The sequence below is a fragment of the Manis javanica genome, chromosome 11, assembly GCF_040802235.1.
Source record: "Manis javanica isolate MJ-LG chromosome 11, MJ_LKY, whole genome shotgun sequence".
Classification (NCBI taxonomy): Eukaryota; Metazoa; Chordata; class Mammalia; order Pholidota; family Manidae; genus Manis; species Manis javanica.
In genome coordinates this window covers 85171895-85195195 of record NC_133166.1, presented here as the reverse complement: position 1 = coordinate 85195195, position 23301 = coordinate 85171895, and the positions used below count along the sequence as shown (strand labels likewise).

Here is a 23301-nt window from a genome sequence, read left to right as displayed (position 1 = left end):
ACAGTGAATAGTCTCCTTATTCATTGCAAAGAAGATAATGCCATTATCAAAGACTACTTCCTTCAGGAAGCCTTTGCTGATCACCAGAGCCAGAATAATAGCTCCCTATAATATGTGTTTTATTTATTTCAGGTCAGTACCCTATCCTTGTGTATTTATTAATTTATTACAACATTATCTCCCCTCTCTTCTAGTGTTGAGGTGTTAAAATGCTGCTTTCTTGGAAATACTTTCAGGGAAAAAATGAGCCATTAAAATGTCTTAGATAGATTTCTTTACCATGACCTACATGCCAGTCAATGACAGCCAGCATGGCAGCCTGATGCCTGTACTCCTGGCCATTGAGTGCGTTTTGGCACCATACTGCTCACGGGTGCTGCCGTGCTCCCTTGAGGTGAGTGTGTACCACAGTGGCTTATCCATCCTGTCCTCTATCTCTGCCATTTGCTTTGTGTCTTAGACCAACAATGTGGACTCAAAATGATGAGAAAATGTCTATAAACTATATAGTACTGGGGAAAAAATGCACAAAGAATAACATGATAGCTGTTAAAAGGTAATCTCTTCAGGGACATTGCCATGGAGAGAAAACAGGATAAAAGTCAGCAGGCAAGTAGACACTAGTAGGAATCCTTTGACATATGGAGCGGCTGCCAGACAATTCTATGTGTGGGGCTGAAGGAAAACTGCACGTCACCCTTCAGAGGATTTGAAGAGAAGAGAAGAACCATTTGTCAATATACAGAGGAAGGAACATAATTCCCCATGGACTGTCCCATACATGACCCTTATAACTCTTATTCAGGTAGAACTTCCATTTCTTCAAGAGAGCACCAGCCTGCCAACTGGATAGGTATGATTATTTTATTTCTTCTACTGAACCATAAGCTCTTTTAACAAGAGAGTTTGTGTCTCATTCATTTTTCAATTCCTTGGGAGTCTACTACAGAGTCCTACCAAAAATTTTAAATGAATGAATCAATTTCCAAATGAAAGATACAATTCACCATCTAAGACAATGTCACTTCAAAAAATTTTTTAAACTCAGAAGTTCTGAGCACAGATTATTTTTTGTCAGAAATGTTCCAGGTGTCAGGGCCTCCCCAAAGGAGACCAGCAAGACAGTTAATGTTGAGCCGGTGGTGAGTCAGGCTCAAGTGGCAGATGGAGGCTCAGGCTTGTTGCTGTCCGCCTTGTCAGGATCAGAGATAATCTGACAGTCTCTTGGTTTCCAGATGGGCCACATATTCAGTTTAGTTAGAATCAGAGAAGAATTAGGAGAAATGGAGGCCTCATCCAAGGGAGTAGTGCTGTCCAGGCCAGAGAACGGACTTCTCCAGAAGTTCTGCAGGGAAAGCGGGGGTGGGACAAGTGGAAGGCATTGATTGGCACCAGTTAAGAAATAGCAGCAGTTATACCTCAGATGTGTTTAGACTTCACAAAATGACACTAGGTCTCACCAGACTGCTCTGAAGCTCCCTAAGAACAAAATTGTTTGTATTCAAATTGAATAAGGTGTCCTGGAGAACCAGCTGGAGATTCAGCCCCCCTGCCCTCAGAGAAGTAAACACACACAGAGACAGGGACCCAAGTCGTGCATCCCAGACATCAGGAGAAACCTTGCCTAATGGATTCAGCACAAGGGCAGGGGGATACTTTGTGTCAAGCCAACAGGTTCCTGTATTTACTCTTTAAGGGCTGCCTTCCCACACCCCCAGTTTGCCAAAGCCTGCAGGGCTGCTCTGCCTGCCTGCCCCCAAGTCCAGGGGACAAGGCTGATGTGGGATGGGAGAGAATCCATACCAAGAAATCCAGAGAGGAGATTCAGAAATGCCGCCCTCCTTACCGAGGTGATGTAGAAGTGTTACACAGAAAGCAACATCTTATGTCCACCTCTAAGGGGAAGAAAGAGGCATGAAAATGGGTGGGATCTGGCCCAGGTTTATTGTGTTTTATTTTCCTCTCATTCAACACTCAGAGAAAGAGGGATGCCAGCACTGTGCACCTTTGCCAAAAACTGTCATGAATGCAGCAGGGCAGAAAACAAGACCGGAATGTTATTACCAGAACAACTGACACCCTAACTGTGTCTTGGGGGACAACCATCTTTGCTGAGTGGATTCTCTGATAAGCATCTGAGGATAGAGAGCAAGACATCGGGTATAATAGATGGACAGTTGTTCTGTATGAGGAGATGAGAAGAATTTGTTTTGCTACTGGAAGAGAAAAGGGAGAGGGGAACCATGACATAGAATTACTGCTGGGGCAGGTCGTGGAGTGACAGTGTTTGTGAAGCCTCTTCAGTGGCAGGGCTCCCAAAGATGCTTCAAGAATGAGGATGGTCTCAGGTTCAAACTGAAGTTTATATTGCTATAATTTAAAATCCTCTTCTTATACTTTCAAAATTCCTTACTAATTCTACAAATCACAAACATTGTTTTTATGAGTAGAAACTGGAAATTAAGAGAAGGTTTTAGTTTTTGTGTTTAGGTTGATATTAAGTGAATTGAATTTTGTGTTTAACTTGGTATTGTATGAAACAGAAACAACACAAAATGAATGGTGAGACACCCCACAAATGGAGAAAGCAAGAGTTTAGAATCAAGTCTAATAAGGAGGAAATAGTTCCCTTAGAAATTCATAGTAATTCTGGGGAAGGATGTGAAATTGGAGGTTTAACCCAGTCTTATCTAGATCTTAAAGAGAAGACCAGTTAATCTCAAGGTCTGCGTAGGTGGGAGTTCTCTGGTTCATGCTCACTCATTATTGTGGAATCTCCAAATCTCACTTTCACTCCCATCAAGTCTCCCCAGTTTTTCAAGGCGATTCTCAGCTGCATTGGCCATGTGTGCCAGAATAAGGACTACCTGTCATCCCTTGGTGGCCATCACTTTTCCTGCTTCCCTGCTGGTCCTGTGGAGTGCCTGATCACTGGCAGCCAGCTAACCTCTCACTCCATGTTGGTTTCCACTGTCTGTCTTCTCCTCCCCTGACCAAAGCTGCTCCCCAATTAAGTCAATATTTCCAGAGTGTGCATATTCCACATGTTTTGGTTATCTTAGACTGTATAAACACCCCAAAACTTAGTGGCTTCACACTACAACTTATCATTTCTCATTATCCTATGGATTGACTGAGCGTTTATTCTGCTTCGTGCGGTGTCAGGTAGAGCACTAGGATGACTGGAAGATCAGAAAAGGCCTTGTTCAAATGGCTGGCAGTTAGTGCTGGCTCTAGGTTAGAAGCTCAGTTAGGGCTACTGGCTGGGGGCTTTGGTTTCCCTCCAATGGGTCGCACCATGTCGCTTCTTGGGCTTCCTCACATCATGGTGGCTAGGATCCAAGGAAGATGGAAGGAAAAGCTGTGGATCTCCCAAGGCCTGGCCTCATAGCACCACCTCTGCCACACTCTTTTTTTTAAAAATTTTTTTATCATTAATCTACAATTACATGAAGAACATTATGTTTACTTACGCCACATTCTTTTGGTAAAATCCAAGAGGAGAGAAAATTTGCTTTACTTTTTTTTGGGAAAAATAGAATGGCAAAAAGAAGGAAAGAAGGAAAAAAGAAAAGGAAGGAAGGGAAGGAGGGAGAAAAGGAGGAAGGAAGGAAGGAGGCAAACAGAGAAAGAAAAGCTGTAGTCATCTCTAATCTACCACACCACCCTACTCTTACTTACACACGTGTGCATGCACACACACACATGCATGCACATGCACACACACTCCAGTTCTGTGCTTTCTTACATTGATCCCAGGCACCCCTCTACTTCCGACCTCTTGCAGAGAATCTATGCAAGAACCACTTGGTCTCTTTCTCTTGGCAGCTCCCTAAGCCTTAGAAACAAGTCCAGATAGTCTGGTAGCAGAACCAGTCTACTGAGTTAATCTTTCCCTGCCAAGCAGTTTCCTTCAGCCCAAACTCCCTTGCTTTTCAGTCACCCTCACTTCCTCCTGTGATCAACCCATTTATCACAGGGTTCTTGTGTCCTTTTGAAGCTTTTATTTCATTGGCTTACTCTAAAGAGCATGAGTTTATCTTAATTAGAAAGATATGCATGTGCCATCTTTGATAAGGAGCTAACTGTGACATATCTCTGCTACTTATCCAGTCCTGGCACAGAGATGACAAGATCTTCAAAGTGTCCAAGATAGCCATATATCACTGAAAGTTCCCCAACCTAACTCAGCACAGCAGTTCTACCTTCTGAAAATGTGGCTCAACAGCCTGAACCTGAACTATTTCAGCAAAATGAGTTCCTAAATTTAACTGAATTGGTGTACTTCCAGAATTTTCTGGTAGTTCTGGGAAGCTAACAGGGTGAAAAGTTCCCCTTGAGACAAACCACCAACATGGTACAGTCTCTGACCAGCTCTGTGTCTAGATCCAAGACCAACAAGAGGCCTAGGGGAACAATAAAGAGAGACAGAATTGGGTGAGGAGGAAGGACGGGAGTGTGACATTTCTAATTCCTACCTTATCCCTGGTCTACAGGAAGTCTGACACTGCTAATCCTATAAAGGGATGACTTTCTTTCTGTCCCCTCCCCAGGCAACTAAGATTCTGACCTGGGCCAACTGCAGAGACCTTGCCCTAATGACAGTTACTGCTTAAACAAATTAAGCCAGAGGTAAGGTCTGTCCCCAGTCACTCTGTCCTCAGTCTGAGCTTCTCCATTCAACCTGCTGTACTCTTCCCTCATCTTGCAGAAGAAATTCAGCCAAGTTAGGAAGAGAACTTGATACAACCAAAAGGACAATGAGTTTCTTCCCATTGTAGCTTCTAGCCAACTACTCCAGACTTTCAGCTTCACTGCCTGGTTATGAATATTAAAAAGAAAAAGGTGCTATCAGCAGTTGCAGGGAGTTTGTGACAATAAATCACTATGCTTTCCCTCTTATTAACTGCAATTCATTATCCAGACAGGGGATGGACATTCACCTTGTTTCCATTATTACATTCCATTCCCAGAGATGACCAGCCAATCTTCCAACCATCCAGGTGGAAAAACCGGGTCAACTCAGGATAGTGGATAGTAGATTGCTAAATGCTCTTTTTTTATGAGTTCTTCTTATCATTATCCCATGGAGAGGGAAATTTCTAATTCTGATGAACCCGGGCCTTCATCTGGAGGCAGGCACTACAAAATAGGTTTCCCTCTAATGAGAAAAATTGTGCAAAGTGGAGGAAGCACACAGTGTTCTATACTGTGCACCTCTGCTACTGCTATTAGGTCTGAGGGTCATTTCCTTTCCACTACCTGCGTCCCGCTCTCCCCCACCATCCTCTTTGCCCATGCAACTCATTCTCAGGCTCCGTCTTCTCCAAGGGCCTCCCCTATCCACAGGGGAGGCCAGGCCAGCACTGTTCTGTGCTGTTTGCTGGGCACTCCCAGTACTGCACTTACCCCAGTATATTAAAATTACTTATTCACAGTCTCTTGAGAAGAGTAAACTGATAAAGTACCATGTCTTACTCTGCTTTGCACCATTAGATCCTAATTCCCTGTCACATAGAAAGTATTGAGTCCACACTGAACTGAGCTGCAAGGACATCTAATACACAGCTGTGTGACTTTCAGCATCCTCTGCCTTCTCCATAGTGTTAACAAACAAATTATGTTAATATGTCTCAGTCATGAAACTAAATTGAATGCATCTCAAAGAAGTTTTGAGCCTTCTGCTCTCATCTCTCCAGAACAATGCATGTGAACATGTACGTCATGGTGACAGAGCAGGCTGTGCTTTCCTATTACTTTCTTGACTTACCCTTTTAGCTGCTTTCCAATCAGAAATATCCCCTAGTAAGTCATCCACATTCTCTCCTGACTTCTTATTGAGTTTAAGGCAGACGTTTGCTAATGCGTCTCCGTTCTGGGAATACTGTCCCACTGGCTAATAGGACCAACTGAGGACTCGCCCTCACCAGGCCTTTATACTCACCCCCCCACACACACACGTGGGCTTGTGTACAGGAGTGTGTCCGTTTAGACAGTTTCTCTCTTAATCCTGGAAAAGCCCACATAAAACTTTTCAAAATCGTCAAGACCCTTGATTGAATTTCAAATGGATAGTCCAATTTCTTTAAATCGCACTCAAAAGAATTATTTTCTACTTACCTTCCTATCAAAGTCACCAATGCCAGACTTCAAGGCCCAAGTGTCTTCTGGTTAGCTGCTTTTTTTTTTTAACCTATCAAGCTTCCCAAATTCCAGGGTAGCTCCATGAAGGCATTGTGGTCTTTCACTGGACAATTTCAGTTCATTGGGGTGGACCTTATAGAGTCTTTGCATTTGGGCTGAATCATTATGGCCATGCAGATGGTTATGCTCAGATTAGTATGTGGCACTCTTAATTTTTTCACATGTGTTATTTAAAGTTAGGAAGCCAGCAATAAGTCTTAGAAAATCCTCCAGACTAGGAGTCAGGAGAACTGAGAGGCTTCAAATATTTTCTAGGAGAGGGCACATGAATAGATAAATAGGCAAGGAGGTAAGTGGGTAGATAGGTAAGTAAATAAACAGGATTTCTTTATTAACTAGCACTCTGAGATTGAGCCACGCATTCCTCCCCTCTGGGCCTCAGTTTTTAGTTCTCTAAAATGAGTGGTTGGCCTAATTGCTCACTAAGCTCTGTTCAAGCCCTTTGAGTCTATGAAGTAGTCTGTAGCCAACTTTCCTTCCCATGCTGCTTTCCCATTCTCACCAGTGGCGGCTCAATATTTCCCACTGTATCTTCTCGAGGTGACTCGAGAGCTACTGAAACCTGCTTTCTTTAATTTCATTTCGTTATTGCCCTGGAATTGTAGCACTTCTCAGTTTATGGCCCCCGTCAATCTTAAAAATGTTTTCTTCATGTTAACACGTACCAAAGAAAGGGCCTGACTTCCTCATTTCTTGGGACAAATGGTTCTGAAGTCACTTGAAAAGTTAATGTTACTTCCTTAAATACCTCCTTCCTTCCCCAACCTACCTAGAAGCTGAGCACCTGTTTTGAATTGCATCCGGCCGGTCCCCATATTAGCCACAGGCTTCGGTTCCACAACCTAGGATGAACCATCCAGGGGGACTGCTTTCCCCATCTTTCCCGAACACCTCCAGCCTGAAAGGAGCTGTCCTGGGTAGCTCCTCACATTGCTAGTTTTTCTTTTAATATTTATCAACAGGAAAGTGTTTTTTTCTCCCCCACTTGAAATGTATGTATTCATTCATTAAGAGGCATTGACATTGCTGAGGTAATGGTCTGTCGACAGATTTACAGCAGGAACTATCTCACTGCCTGCAGGCTTGTGCATTTTAATATAATTAAAAGGCTTCTGTTTGGAATCCTAGCTAATTAATATTCATGCTTTCCTCCTTCCACCTGCCATTCCCAATTTGCTGTCTTTTAGGAGATTGATCATGGCCCAATTAATCCCACCACCAGTCAAAGCAAGGCAGGGAGGGGAAGGAAGGGGGAAATGCCATTGTAGTGTTGGCTTCTTAATGAGGAAATGGCATTTGAACTAAGTGAAATCTTCTGATGTATGAGGAAAGGTGAGGAAGAATCTCTATAAATATGGGAATTTGGTAGGAATGGAACAGTTGGCCAGGGATTGTGGATTAATTGCTCACACTGAAATGAGTTCACTTCATTAATGTTTAAAAGTTTTCACAAGTTTTCATTCATGCCAGTAATCACAGAAAAGAAAAAGAGACAGGTAATAGATTTTTTTTAAAAATTGTTAAGCAAAATAAATGTGAAAATGACAGCAACAGTGTCATTATTCAGTAGCTGAGAAAACTGCACACAGATGAAAGTGATTCACCTACCTGGGACCTTTGCAAGCCAGACCCCAGGGATGGTCACATGTTATTTACTTTGCTCTGCCATCCTTCAACACCAAGGCTTACAAATGGAAATAATTTTGCCTTAATAAAAAACAAAAAAAGACTGAAGGAGAGAAGTGCTGAGGACAAGAGTATTTATAGTTAAGCTTTCCTCAGATATGGGAAAGTCAGCCACAAAGGAGAGAAAGAAGCTTTCTCTATTTGACTTCAAAGAATAGAAATGGGCATCTTGGCAGCATCTGTGATGAGAACTCAATTGCCGTGGACCTGAGCAAAAACGTAAGTGAGAGAAGGAAGAAATGGCTTTAGGACTTTGCCTTCCCCACAAAGCTGCTCTTTCCAATCGTGGGTGTCTCGAGAACATGCTGTCTAGTAAAGACAGCAAAAGCCACAAAAGAAAGTCACCAAATAAAGCACCTTATGCTCAGGCTAGCAAACGCTGGCCAAGTTACTTCACCATTTTGAGTCTCATCCATAAAATGGGAAAACAATACCTTCTCCAGAGGATTGTCATTGATGGCAGGGTTCTTGTTCGAGGAGTTGAAAAATGAACTTCACAAACACTCAAGGTAGGAGAGCAAGTAAGAGGCTTTCATTTAGAGAGAAAATGAGAGGACAGAGCTCCTGGACAAGAGAGCCGGGGTGGTATGTTGTCTAGGAGATTTATAGGCAGTTGAGAGCCAAAGGGCTAGGGATGGACACCTGCTAAATGGTCCCAAAATGTTTATCTTTGAAAAGACATTAAAATGTCTTATTCTTTCTTATTATTCTTCGGAGTTATTTACAAGAAATTTACTGCTCTGATTTCCTTCCAAAATAGCAGCTTCCTGGTCTGGGAGCATATCAAGACTGCCTGATTTGCTCCCAAGGTGGCCTGATTGTCTGTTTGTTAAAGAGTATGTTAAGAAACTTACTTTTTTTAAACTAATTGGGTTTTAAAATACAATCCTATCTTCAAGATGGAATCCTTCCTGTTTTTACTACCTTGTTTTGGGCTTGCTTGATAAATCAATTGCCCAGATGGCAAATCACTTGATTAGGGCTGGAGGAGGAAAAGCGGCACCTGGGTAAAGTGAAAAAAAATTAGCTGGGCCCCCCAGCAGGCCAAAGAAAATCCCAGAATGGATTATCTTGCTTTGATGTTTTTTCCAGGGGCCCTCACCCTACTCTAAGCCCACAGTCCCTGTCTTATCATGAGGACTGAATGACAAAAGCCTTCTAAGTGCCTAGAGTAGCGCTCAGTAAATATTAATTCCAGTTCACCCTCAGCAAGCACACTATGAAACCAAGTACAGAAGGAACAGCTACTCCTTATCAGAGGGAAGAACATTTTTCCAGAAGGAAGAAATAAAGATGGGGTGGAGAGGAACACACTCACTCTCTTGGCCCCAAAGATGCATAACAAGTGAAAAAGGCCAAAATGGGCTTCTCATACTTAAGCCAGTCTCATCCAGCACACTGAGTATTAATAATGGAACAAAGAGGGGCTATAGCAGCGAGATAAAAATAAACTGAAAGCACTGGTTTTATGCAACAGGTACGCATAGTTTGTCCTATTGATGAGTCACTGGTCTGAGAAATCTGTTTAGGTTTAGCAGGAAGTCCATGACAGGCTGAAGCTTAATTGTCCTTACACCATGATGGCTCCCATTGTGAGCTTGGGGCTCTTAATTTTTTTAAATCTAAGCAATCACATTCTCCTGAATGAGATCATGTAGGGACTGTATGGTTAATCCATCCAATCAGAATACTCTTTAATGGTTTCCAGCTTTCAAACTCCCACTCATCCTTCAGAGCAGGTCAAGTGTCCCCTCCTCTGGGAAGCCACCCCCATTAACCTGGTCAGAACTAATCACTCCTTCCTCTGGATCCCCAAAGAATACTCCTCCTCTATTAACCTTTATGAGTTTCTCTCCCTCAAGAATGATGATGGTGGTATTTGCTAAGAGCTATTGAAGACTTTTCAAGTACCAAATCCTGTGCTTAATGTTTTATGGACACTATCTCAGTTAATCCTAGGAGGTATGTATTTTGATTCTCTCCATTTTATTGATGATGAAGCTAAAGTTCAGTGAATATCATGAATATTTTGCCTGTGGTAACACACATGCACATAAGATTAGGACCAAGGTAGTCAGGCTCCAGAAACACCAGCCCACCCACTGCTGCACCACCATTCTTATTCATTACTGTATCTTCAACAGTACTTAGTCCACGTTAAGAACTCAATAAAGATTTATACACTGAATAAGGATCATTATGATGGATGAAGGAACATAGTTGACCAGTGGGGCCATTCTGGAATAAGGAAACCCTACTACAGCTAGGCATCACAGATACTCTCCACAGTCCATGATCCTTGTTACCAAATTCCCACTGAGCCTCCTTTTTGGTCCTAGTCATGCCCAAGATTTGATGCAAATCCAAAAATTTCCTTGAAGAGATTCAACCCATGAGGAAGGCCATGGAGAAACAAATTTACACCTTTTTTTTAAGTCTATGCTTTGTCAAAATGTTATTACTGGTGATGAGCTTAGTTGCAGTGAAACAAAGATTAAGTACAAATGATTGGAAGCCTGAGGGGATTTCTCTACTGGGGTTTTGGTTTGTTATGCCAAACCCATATGGTGAAGTGAGAGACTCCAGAGGCTGGGCCTAGGAAATTGAGGCACATCTTGTGGTCTGAGACAGTCATCCGTAAAATTGTGGTCATAAACCTTCCCCACCCACTCAGGTTGAGAACATATGTGCATGAGAGTGTGAGTGTGGCTCTTTGGAGAAATCTGTTAGCAGCTGTGCCTCCTCTAAGATGGGCTTGCTTAAGTTGGCCTGTCTTCAAACTGAACCCTAGGAAAATGCTTAAAATTCTCTTCTTTTTCCTGAGCTGTCAGCAAGACAATGGGAACTGCTATCTAACAGACTATGCAGTATGTAACTGAGACAGGAGTAATTGTGAGGCTTCCATAGGTCTTTTAGGAGGAGGCAGAAAAGATCAGAGTTCAGCTCTCTCCTTTTACAGATGAAGAAGTTGAGGCCAGAGTAAGGGAGTTTGTGGAATGAGATACTGGCCAGTTGGACCAAGATAACATGGCTGGTTCACAGAAGAACTAGGATGGGAGCTCAGATCTTCCAGTTTCTACTGAAATTCTATTGTACTGTGATTTCTCTTCTCAGAACTTAAAGTTGTGTTTTCCATTTCAATAAATATTTCTCTAAGTGATAAGTGGAATGGAAGACCCAGTGGGGGTAAAAGAGAAGAGGTAGATCTTACCTCTGAAACAGGTGAAAAGAGAACCAGGAAAACATTGTTGCTGGTATTAAAAAAAAGGAAAAAGACAAAATAAGAAAAATTTTTACGTGAAAACTTAGAAAAATATAAGCAAATAACAGGAGTTGATCCAAAAACTACACAATATAAGTAAGTAGGCCATAATCAATCATAGATGGATCAAGTCATCTTAAATTTTGAAATTGTCAAGATTCTTCAGCCTCCTGAAAAACATTTGATGAGACTAATGTTCAATCTAATACCCAGGAGAACTGTTCTTATGACCCAGGATTTGCACCTCTTAAATTGCTTTTGTTCATCTGATCAGCAGCTGAAATGTCAAAGTTCCATCATGTTTCATTAGAATTTTGAAGAATTATTTTGATCGACTTTATAGAAGAATAATTTCCGTAAACTAAAATGCCCATTTTAAATATATAGTTTAACAAGTGCTGACAAATACATGTGTGTACGTAAATGTAATCAGTACTATAATAAAATATAGAATATTTCCATCTCCCTGAAAAGCTCCCTCATGTCCCTTTGGAGCCAATTCCTCTTCCCCTTGTTCCATGCAATCAATGACCTATTTTCTATTCCTTTAGATTAGTTTTATCTGTTCTTGAACTTTTTATGATGGATAGATAGCAGTTTTGTATCTGGCTTCTTTTCTACCATAATGCTTTTGAGATCCATCCATATTATCTCATGAATTAGTAGTAGTCCATGCCTTTTTATTGTGGAGTGGTGTTCCATTGTATGGACATACCACATTTTGCCACCTAATGATGGATATCTGGATTATTCCTAGTTTGGGACTATTATGATTTAAGTTGCTATGAACATTAGTGTACCAGTCTTCTTGTGGGCATGTTTCCATTTCTCTTGAAATGGGATTATTGAGTCATATGATAAGTATGTTAAACTTTGTAAGAAACTGCCAAACTGTATCCCAGATTGGTTGTACCAGTTTGCATTCCTACCAATAGTATGAAAGCCCCAGTTGCTCCACACACATTCTCATCAACACTTAATGTGGTCATTTTTAAAAAATTTTAATCCTAGAAGAGATGCAGCGGTATTTCATTGTGATTATTATTGCTTTTCTTTATTAATAACGATACCGAACACATTTTCATGTGCTCATTCGCCATTTATATACCTTCTTTTGTGAAGTGATATGAAATACTTTGCAATTTTTTACTGGGCCATTTGTTTTATTATTATCAAGTTTTAAGTGTTCTTTGTATATTCTCGATACAGGTCTTTTGTCTGACACAAATATTGTGAGTTATCTTCTCCCAATTGCAGCTTGAATTTTAATATTCTTAACCTTTTAAATAAAGATTTTAATTTTGATTATAGTGTAATTCATAATTTCCTTTTTATGTTTTTTCTTATATGTCAAGAAACATCTTTATCTCAAGACTGCAAAAATTTTTCTCCTGTTTTTCTCTAGAAGAGAAAAATCTCTTCTAAATCTACATTTAGATTTTATGTGAAGTTCTTGATCCATTTCAAGTAAATTAGTATTTATGATATAAAGGGTAAATGCTGATTTTTTGCCATATGAATATTCATTAGTTTCAACACCATTTGTTTAAAATATAATCCTTTCCTCCACTGAATTTCCCTGGTTCCTTTGTCAAAATTAATTGACCATGTATGTGGGGATCTTTATTTAGACTCTATTTTGTTTCATGAACTGTAGTTAACACTTTAAATCAGGTAGTAAGTCTTCCTGCTTTTTCAAAATTGTTTTGGCTATTCTGGGTCCTTTACATTTCCATATAAATTTTAGGAGGACTATGTCAATTTATGGAGAAGAACCTCTAGAACCATGATTAAGATTGCATTGAGTGTATAGATGGACTTAAGGGAGATTTGATTTACAATATTGGGTCTTTTGATTCATGAACATGATACATCTCTGTTTACTTAAGCATCCTTTCATTTCTCTCATCAATGCCTTGTAGTTTTCATTGCACAAGTATTGGAAATACCTTGCTAAATTATCCCTAAGTATTTTGTGATTCCACGTTTTGGTCGCTGTGATAGTGGTATTGCATTTTGATTTCCCTTTCCCAATTTTTTGTAGCTAGTATGTATAAACATAGCTAATTTTTGTATAATCATGTTATATCCTGTGACCTTGCTAAATTTACTTATTAGTTCTAACACCTTCATTTTAGTTTTTAAGATTAATTCAGGCTTTCTCTAATACCACTGTATTAGTTTGCTGGGTCTCCCATAACAAAAAAAAAATCCATGGATTAGGTTGCATAAACAACAGAAATTTATTTCTCACTGGTCTGGAGCCTGGAAGTCCAAGATCAAGATGTTAGCAAATTTGTTTTCTTCAAACCACTCTCCTTGACTTGCAGAGGGCAGCTTCTTGCTGTGGCCTCACATGGTATCTACGCACATGAGCCCCAGGGCTCTCTCTGTGCATCCAAATTGCCTCTTATAAAGAAACCAATCCAATTGAATTAGGACCACCTTAATGGCCTGATTTCAATTTCATTACCTCTTTAAAGGCCCTTTCCCCAAATAGAGTCACATTCTGAGGGTGAAGACTTTGACATATGAATTTGGAGGGACACAATTCAGCCCGTAACAACTGTCATGTTGTCCACAAATAAAAACATTTTCTTCCTCCTCTCCAGCTGTATGCCTTTTATTTCTTTTTCTTGCCTATTGTACCAGCTAGAAACACCAGTTGTTGAATAGAAATGTTGAATTAGAACAAACATACCTGACTTGTTCACAATCTCAAATGGAAACTCTCCAGTTGTTCCCCCATTAAGTATGTCCACTCTAGTTTTTATAGATGTCCTGTAAGTCCAGTTAGGAAAATCGTAGTTGGATATCTTGTAGGAAAATGTCATAGGACACTTGAGAGTTTTGGTCATGAATAGAGGTTGCGTTTTTTAACTGTTTTTCTGTGTCATATTCCCTGTTAACATACCTTGTTCTGAAATCTTACTTTTCTGATATTAATACAGAAATTCCAGTTTCATTCGGTTAATGTTTTCTGGTATATCTTTTCCTGTCCTTTTGTTTGCCTATATATTTGTGGCTTGATATTTAATGGAGACTTTTTGTAGACAGCATATAACAGGAACAATTCTCACGTTTTTATTCATTCTAACAATGCCAGCCCTTTAATTAAAGAACTTAGTGTTCACATTTAATATGATTACTGATATAGGTAAGCTTGCATTGAATATCCTGGTAGTGTTTTCTAATTGACCTATAGATTCTTTTCTCCCTCTTGTTCTGCCTTATTTTGGATTAAATAAATATCTTTTATAATTGTATTTTATCTTTACTATTGGCTTATTAGTTCTTGCTGTATGTTTTTTTAGTTTTTGGTTTGTGTGTGTGTGGTGTGTGTGTGTGCGTGTGTGTGTGTGTGATGCCTTAGGGTTAAAAACATACATTTTTAACTTACCATAGTCTAGCTTCAAAATTTTGTACCATTTACATCAACATGCTTCCATTTCCTCCTTCCCATCCTTTGAGCTATTAATGTATTTTACTTCTGCATATAAATAGCAAAATGTATTATTATTTTTGTTTCAAACAGTTGATTATCTTTTGAAGAATTTTTAAATGAAAAAAAGTCTGTTAAACTTACCCACATTTTTGTAGTTCATAGGTTTTTTCTTTCATTATGTGGCTCTACATTTCTGCCTCAAGAATGTCTTTTAACATTCCTTACAGTTCAGATCTCCTGGATACAAATTCATTCAGCTTTTGTTTATCTGAAGAGTCGATATCTCACCTCCATTTTTGTGAAAGATGCATTCATTTGACGTAGAATCCTACTTTGACAAGACACTTTTCTTGTTCTGTTTTTGTTTTTCATTTCAGCACTTTAAAGATGCTGTTCCATTGTCTTCTGGTGTGCATAGTTTCAGATGAGAAAACTATGGGTATTCTTATCTTCATTCCTCTATAACATGTTATTGTCTCCCTTTTGACTGCTTTTTAAGATTTTTCTTTTTATCACTGGTTTTCACCAATTTGGTTATGATGTGTCACAATGTGGTTTTCTTGTGTTCATCTTACTTGAAATTCTTTGAACTTCTCAGATCTGTGGGCTTACAACCTTTTTCAAATTTAGAACATGGCAGCCACTATCTCTTAAAATATTTTTTCTATCTTCCCCATCCTTCTAGAACACCAGTTACATATATGCTAGACTGCTTGAAATTTTTCCCAAATTCCTGAGACTCTGTTCATGTTTCTTTTTGTTTTTTTCTTTATTTGTTTCATTTTGGATAGTTTTCATGGTTATGTGTTCAAATTCATTGATTTTTTTTTCTTCTGAACTGTTGAATCTGCCATGACTTCCACAGAGTGATTTTTCATTTCAGATGCTTTATTTTTCAAAACTAGTTTCTGTTTCTCCCTACATTTCATTTTGCTCAACTTGTGTTTATATTTTTCTTTACATATGCAAATTTATCTATCTATATATATAATATATAGATATTATCTCTACCTATATATATCTGTTTTAAAATTCTTGTTTTTTAATTCTGTCATATCTGTCATTACTGAATGCTTCTTTTGACTTATCTTCCTACTGAATATGGATCATGTTTTCCTGCTTTCACATGATTCTTAGTCTTTTTATTAGATGAACTCTGTCATTTTTATGTTGTCGCTTGCTGGACGTTGTGGTCTCATTTAGAGTGTTGTTCTTTGTTTTGACAGAGAGTTACATTACTTAAAGATCAAACTTGGTCTCTTTGAAGATTGTTTTAAGCTTTACAAAGTGGGTCTTGAGTAGCCTTTGCTCTGTAGCCAGTATGGCCCCACCATTAAGGCATGGCCTCGCCAAGGCCTCCACCAAAAGCCCTGAGTTTTCAACAAGGACTCTCTATTCTGGCTGCTCAGACCATGAATATTTTCCAGTCCTGTGCAAAGCTATAGCAACTACTTCATTCTTTTCCCAGACTCAGGACATTTCTCTCTATACATGTACATTAAGTATTCAACAACAGATTTGGGGGGATCTCTCTGAAATTTTTGAACCTCTTTTCCTGTGCAGTTCTCTCCTCTTTAACACTCTATCCTATACTCCAGTCACCCCAGCCTTCCTGAATTCTAATACCTATTTCTGCAACTCAGTAATTTCTGCAATGCTCTGTTTGCGATCCCCCTCTTTGAACCAGGGTGAGGAAAGTACTTCCAGGTATAAAGTGGTCAACAGATCCACCTCACTTGTTTCTCTACTTTCAGAAGTCAGTCTTGGGCTGCCTGTTTTCCAATATCCAAGACAGTTGCCTCATCTATTTTGTCCACTTTTTTAGTTATTTATGATAGGAAGGAGAGTCTGGACCCAGTATGGCCAAAAGCATACATTTGTCCCTGATAAGTTTTCACTTGTTTTTAAAGTACAAAAATATTGATTCCTTAGATCTGGGGCAGAAGAGCCTGGGAAAAGCTGGAGTAAAATAAAAATAAAATAAAAAGAATAAATAGAATGAGATGTTAAATGTGTCGATGAGTATTGTGTTGTGTCATTTTTTTGTTATTTGATTTAATGATTTGGGGGACAGAAAAACTAGGGAAAACAGGGTCACTGAAAACCCATTGCACAGAGAGATTATTTTATTAAATATTTTTACATTCTTTGACTGTTCCTTAGGTTGCCCCCTATTTCAGGGAGGAAAGTCCAGATCATTCTGTGATTGCAAGTGGCCTCCCAATAGCAGTTACTTAAGATAACAAAGTTTTATTTCTCACTCGTGTTATTTATCCATCATGGGTGGGTTATAGATTAAAGCTGTGTTTATTCCATAACCCAGCAGAAGTGGGACTCACTGGGGACCTAAATGGTTCTTATGGCAGAGGGAAAAAAATATATGGCAAACTGTGAGATGCCCCTTACAACTTCAGCCTTGCAAATGACACATTTGCAAAATTTCCTTGGCCAAAGCAAGTCATATGGCCATGTACTACTCAATAAACCAAGAACATAAAATCCTTCCACAGGGTGAGCATTATAGGAATGAGAGGAAATGTTTCATGAGTATTAATACAACCTACCATGCCCCTACATAGCATCTTCTGTTCTGTCTTGGATTAGCTCCTAGAAAAAAGCTAGACAGCATCAGGAAATATAGCCAAGTATTTGAATGTGGCTTCCATCCTGTAACTGCTAGTCTGTGCTTAGATGACTACTATGAGCCATTAAAAGGACTAAAGGAATCTATATCTGATTCCTGGAGACTTCCAAACATACTAAGTGAACAAAACTAAGACACAGACTAGTGTTTATGATATACTTTCATTTGTGTAAAGAGAAGACTATATTTATATATCTGCATGTGTATGTGTAGAAATATTCCAAAAGCATGGGGAATGGATGCTCCTAAAATAATATTCAGGGAAGTATTTCTCTGAAACAAAATATAGGGTTTAGACTGGGAGAGAGATTCTTACTGTACACCCTTTTGTACTGTTTAAATTCTTTCAAGGTTATTTATTATTTTCCTAATGACTCCTTAAAAACTACCTCCTTTGTGTACACTGGAGAGTTTGATATTAGTCAACCAATTACCCCAGCAATGTTGCAGAGTATGATAAAGGGTAAAGACATGGTAGCATGCTGCAGAATGACCATAATAGAGATCAGAGAATCGATCCACAATGAACTCTCAGACCCACTTCAGGAAACTTTCACAATTTCCAGGCATCAACCTAATGAAAAAGAGGAAAATATGAAATGAAACTTTCAAGTAATGTCCCTAGGTTCTCACAGTGATGCTACGTTTTTCATCCCACAGAGATGAGAGATATTTAGCTCATGATACACATTTTCCAGAAGCCAGAATTTAATGTTTACATGTACAGTTCCTTTCCTGCCTTATTTTTTTCCCCTTCAAAAATTGCAGTTGATGAACTACTCCAGCTCCTAACCTGAAAAGGCGTTTCGCAGCATCTGCCTCCCGTGCGTAGAGGTAGCTTTCCAGAATGCCTGTGCCTAACCTTACAGTGAACAGACATGATGGTCCCAAGAATTCCTCACTTCACTGTACTGGAATAGTGGTTCCTTTACTCAAGAATAAGGTCAGTTTTACACTGGAATAATGAACATATTTGCTAGGAAGCTTTTCTTTTTATTGTAAGAGGAAGTTTCACAGTTAACTCCTTTGGCTAAGTTTCAAACTTTTTACGAGACTAAATTTTTTTGTGATCCTAACTAAGCATCTCTTGAAATTCTTCTCTCTATATTCAAGTGAGAGACAGAAGAATGGCCACCCAAAGATGCCTATGTCCTAGTTCTTGGATGTGTGAATATGTTATATTACATGAAAAATCTAGAAACAAATTATATTCAGGCAGCAAATGAATTTAAGGTCATTGATTAGCTGGCCTTAAAATAGGGAGATTATCTTGGATTATTCAGGTGAGCCCAGTGTAACCAGAGATCTCAAAAGTGGAAGTAGGAGGCAGAAGACAAGTTAATATTGGAGTGACGTGATGCAAGGAAGACCCAAATAGCCACTGTTGGCTGTGAAGATGGAGGAGGATCACAAGTCAAGGTTATGCGCAACTTCTAGAAGCCAGCAAGACAAGGGAATGGACTCTCCCTGATTCCTTGAGAGCCTCCAGAAAATGTAGCCCATTAACACCCTGATCATTGTAACTCTGTGAGACCCGTGTTAGACTTCTGACCCACAGAACTCTAAGGTAACCAAGTTATGTTGTTTTAAGCCACTAAATTTGTGATAATTTGTTACAGCAGCAACAGTAAACTAATACAATATATTTATTCCCAAATGTTTAACTATATAGAGCTCCAGGGTCTCACATTCAGGACATAAACCAGTTTTGTTGATGAGTTGGGAGAGAAACCTGTGACACAGACTCTAGGCCCAGGATCATGTGGTTCTTTCCTTAAAGCAATTGAGTGTTGAAATTCCTCTTGATAATGAAGTCATACAATTAATTTTGGAAGATCCAAGAATGGGTCCTGCTTCATTTGGCTGTGAAATATCGTTTGGAAGAAAAGCAACTTAGTCAGTCATGCCATGCACAAGACTTCTATAGGACTTGTCTACCATTTGCTTTGAGACTGCACTGCTTTCCTAGTACCTTACCCACCCCTGCTGAAACATACCTAGGTTTTTCGATTTTTGTTTTTACTTGGGAACTTTCCCAGATGCAATATCTATTTCATTAAGGGTGGAGTAGGGCAGAGGTAAGGATCTTATAGAGAATAATACACACAAGATTATGTAGCGTAAGTTAACAAAAGAATTTTTCCAAGAAAAAATTGATCAAAAATTGATAATATCAGTTGTATGAACCATGTCAGCGAAACAGTAAGTACATAAGTACATAGTATGACTGAGAATACAACCAAATCCAACTCTATCCTCACAGCTATGTGATAGTTGCTCATTCCACGTCAGATGTCAGCCATGGACTTTCAGTAAAGTCATTTAAATTGAAAGAAATATGGGCAACCTCGTCTGAGGCATGACCACTTTGTTCTAATGCTCTCAAACAAATGGTTAGGCTTCTGTAAGAATGGTACAGAGAGATGGCATGTCTTGAATCAGATATTTGGAGGAAAGTGAACAATAAAATGTATGCTTTTTTTGTTGCTTTTGCTTAATTGGTCATTCCTACATTCAACAACAAGGGTTAGTACTACTTGTTTTTAAAAATAGCTACATCCAGACTTAAGAGACCTTACGCAGCAGCTATTCTTTATGCTAGTCTATGTTCATCACTTTTTCACTTATTTATTCCACAAAAGATTGCCTTTTATCAGCAACTGCGATCCTGAACCACACAGCATTAATTTTATAAATGAGATGCTGGCGTCACTATGACAAAAGTTTCAGAGGGAAGCTGTAAAGTGCGGCATCTCCATGGTGACCTGCTGTGGTGGTGAGCTCCTCAGGGGCAACAGACCACAGAAAAACCATTAGGAAGCTCTCCTCCAGGGACACGTTGATGTTTTTGACTCGACCACTTAAGGAATTATTAGGGCCACAAAGTCAAGGAAATGATCGCTCTTTTCGGACTATCACAAAGGATGAAATGGAGTCTCTCGGCTTTTCTAAAACCGTTTGTGCAGACAAAACCTTGAGAAAGTCTTCCGCATCTCTGACTGGAAAATTACATTTAGCAAGAGAGGGAAGGTTTTACGAATGCCAAGGGGTACAGTTATTCATTCTTAGTTGGTTTGCTTCCATTTTAAGCTTCTGTCATTTTGTGTTTCATCTATTTGGACAGAGGTGAGGACACAATTTGGGGGTTTGGGGAAGAGGTTGTTGATTAGGTGAGGGATGGAGATGAGGATAAAGGGGGCAGGGCAGTTTGACACAGAAGAATTTTGCAGCAATAATAGACTTTCTTGCACAGGCCTGTCATTCCTTGTTTGTTTGTAATTACCATTCAAAATAATAGAAACAGATTGTTAAAGGAGACAACTAAAAAAAAGGAAGATATTTATTAAAAACCACATTAAAACTAACTTGTAAGAGGTAATAAAACCATGGGAAAAGACTTTTCCATCGACTAAGAATTTGCTTTGCTACTACTTCTGTACTTTTAACTTTTAGATTCAATCTATGAGTGGGTAGCTATTTTTGTCTCCTTTATATTTATAACATATATATATATGCACATGTATGTATGCATATGTGTGTGTTATGAAATATGCCATTTATGATTAACATTTAGAAATATAAAGTTGACAATAGCCAGTTAATGCTAACCCAGCAGCCTTCTAAGTACTAAAATACTATAAAAGAAAACCAATTTGTTCAGCCTATTAGCAAAGTAAAGCACATATTAGTCAATATTTTAAGTGAGCTGCCTCAGGATGACTTTTCAAGGACAACGATGTTAGGCATTAGCCAACTAATGCTGCTGACATCAACAGTAACCATGGTTTAGATTTATGCTATCATATATATAGGCTAGGGGAAATTGGTATTGAGTCATTACCAAAGGTTAATTCCAGTAAGAACTTGTTATATTTGATTTATTGCATGGCTACAGAATGTACCTCTAATCCAAGCTAGAAGCTATCTAAATTCATGTTACTAGTTGAAAGTGATTTGAGATAAATAGGCATAAATCACAATACTATTGTAAGATAGTATAAAGCTTATAAACCAGGTGTGAACTAAGTCAATCAGTTATGTATATATGGACACATATTTAGGGGTATAAATTTTCTTTAAAAATGAATTTATGGTGAAAAAGATTTTGGAAATAAAATATATCAAGAAATAAAATTATTTTTCTTTTTGTGCCCTTTCAGATCTAAAGTCACTCTTTTCTTTTGTTTAGGAATATGAAAATATGCTATGTTTAATTTGGTTTGTCCCTAAATCATTGTTTTCTTATTTTTGAAGTTTAAATACCTGGAAGTGAAAAAATACACAGGAAATGTTTCCAATTTCGGAGAGTTGGAGGAAAAACAAATATGTGGAAAATCATCCTATTTTTACTGAGTTAATGAAAGCTCACATTTAATTACATATACATATTTCTAAACATGAAAATTTTCAAAGTGTCACCTTTCCCTTGACTTGAGTACATTTATCCATGTGCATCTAAATACACAAACTTGTTTTATCTTAGGATTCTTGTTTCTAATTAAATTGCAAAGGGGTATAAACATTTCAAACCTAGAGCAGGGTGTTCTCATTTATTATTGAAAGAACATGGTGATCTCTAAATATATCCATACATACACACAGAGAGACACATCATGGACTCAGACCCAGGGAAATATTGCAAGCATTTGTTCAGTTACCATTAGCTGGAGAGTGACAGTACTCACAGACTCAAAAGGTTATTATCCACAAAATAAATTAAAGCATGGGTTGTCCAACTGTCCAGAAAGGATGCATTATAATAAGGCCAACCTTAGGCAGTTTCTTCTCTTTGCAGTGGGTCTTTTCAGCCTCTGGACCCCTTCCTGTGAACTACAGAGGGAAGCAGTATGAAAGAGTAGTGGTAGAGGGCGCCATCCAACGTTGTTTCTCCTCCCCAGCTGGAAGCCAGATCTGGGCTAGAAGTCAAGTTTGGGGGTTCTCAAATATTCCCCAGAAGTAAAGACCAGAGCAAGCAAACAACTCTTTCCTTCACTGAGATCTATTTAAATGTACATCTCCTGAACCAAGGACAAGCTCAACACCACCAACCCAAAATCTGTGTGATAAACTGCCTTGCAAAGTTTTGTAGTCTTAGATTAAGTTTGGGGCAGAATTCTGTATATGCAAAGATTAAGTTGTTATCTATTCTGGGGCCCACACGACTAGCCATATACCTTGAAATTTTAAGCAATTAAATTGAGCCTTTATTTATTATTAATTTACATTTCTTGAATACAAGGATTTTAAGACATAGTTGAAATCAATTTAGTACATAATTATTTCCCTAAAAGGCATGGTCCCAAATTGATTGCTGTGAATGAGAAATCATAGGAAATACGTGGTCTATCCTAGTGAGAAACTAGCTTCTCATTTAGCTAAGTAGTCATTTGTTCTTCCAGGCAGTCACATCACCTGTAAGTCACCCAGTATGTCAGGTAAGGTTTTCCTGGAACCTGGAAGAGACAGAAGTGGCTTGAGAGCACAGCCAACTTCACCGTGAGCCTCCTGAGCAAGCCAAGAGTGAGGCAACCCCAGGGGAACCACAGAAGCAGGCAGAGGAGGAGGAGTTCAGCTCGGGTCCTCTCTCCTCTCAAGCAGGGAGTCAAGAACAACCCCCCACTCCTGTACTCATAAACTCCGCAATAAGAAAGGCCTTGACAGGCATTGCAACATTGTGTTGGAGAATGTGAAGGAGATGGGACCAGGGTTCCAAGAATGGCAAGCACAGAAGTCTGAGCCAGTGAACAAGGACCACCACATCTCCAAGATGTTCCTGTGTGGGAACTAGTCACCCTAGTCCTGTGGAGCCCACTCATCACCGGCAAGTAGGGGCCTCCCCCCGACCCGTAGAAATCACTCCCCTGTCCTGCATTGACCTGTCCTTAGTGATGGGAATGAAGTCCTGTGTTTTCCATACAGGTCTAGAAATACATACATAGTACATACGTTTTTTTAAAAGAAAGAAAAAGGAAGAAAGGATGGATGGAGAGAAGAATGGAAGGGAAGGAGGACAAAGAATACATTGGCTAAAAAAAACAAAATGTGGGAAAGGCAGCCACA

At 39.1% G+C, this 23301-nt stretch overlaps 1 pseudogene; it reads left to right on the top strand.

Annotated features, from left to right (window-relative positions):
* The first annotated feature begins 280 nt into the window (after positions 1 to 280).
* LOC118973164 (small nuclear ribonucleoprotein Sm D2 pseudogene) lies at positions 281 to 23070 on the top strand (annotated as a pseudogene).
* Positions 23071 to 23301: the final 231 nt, after the last annotated feature.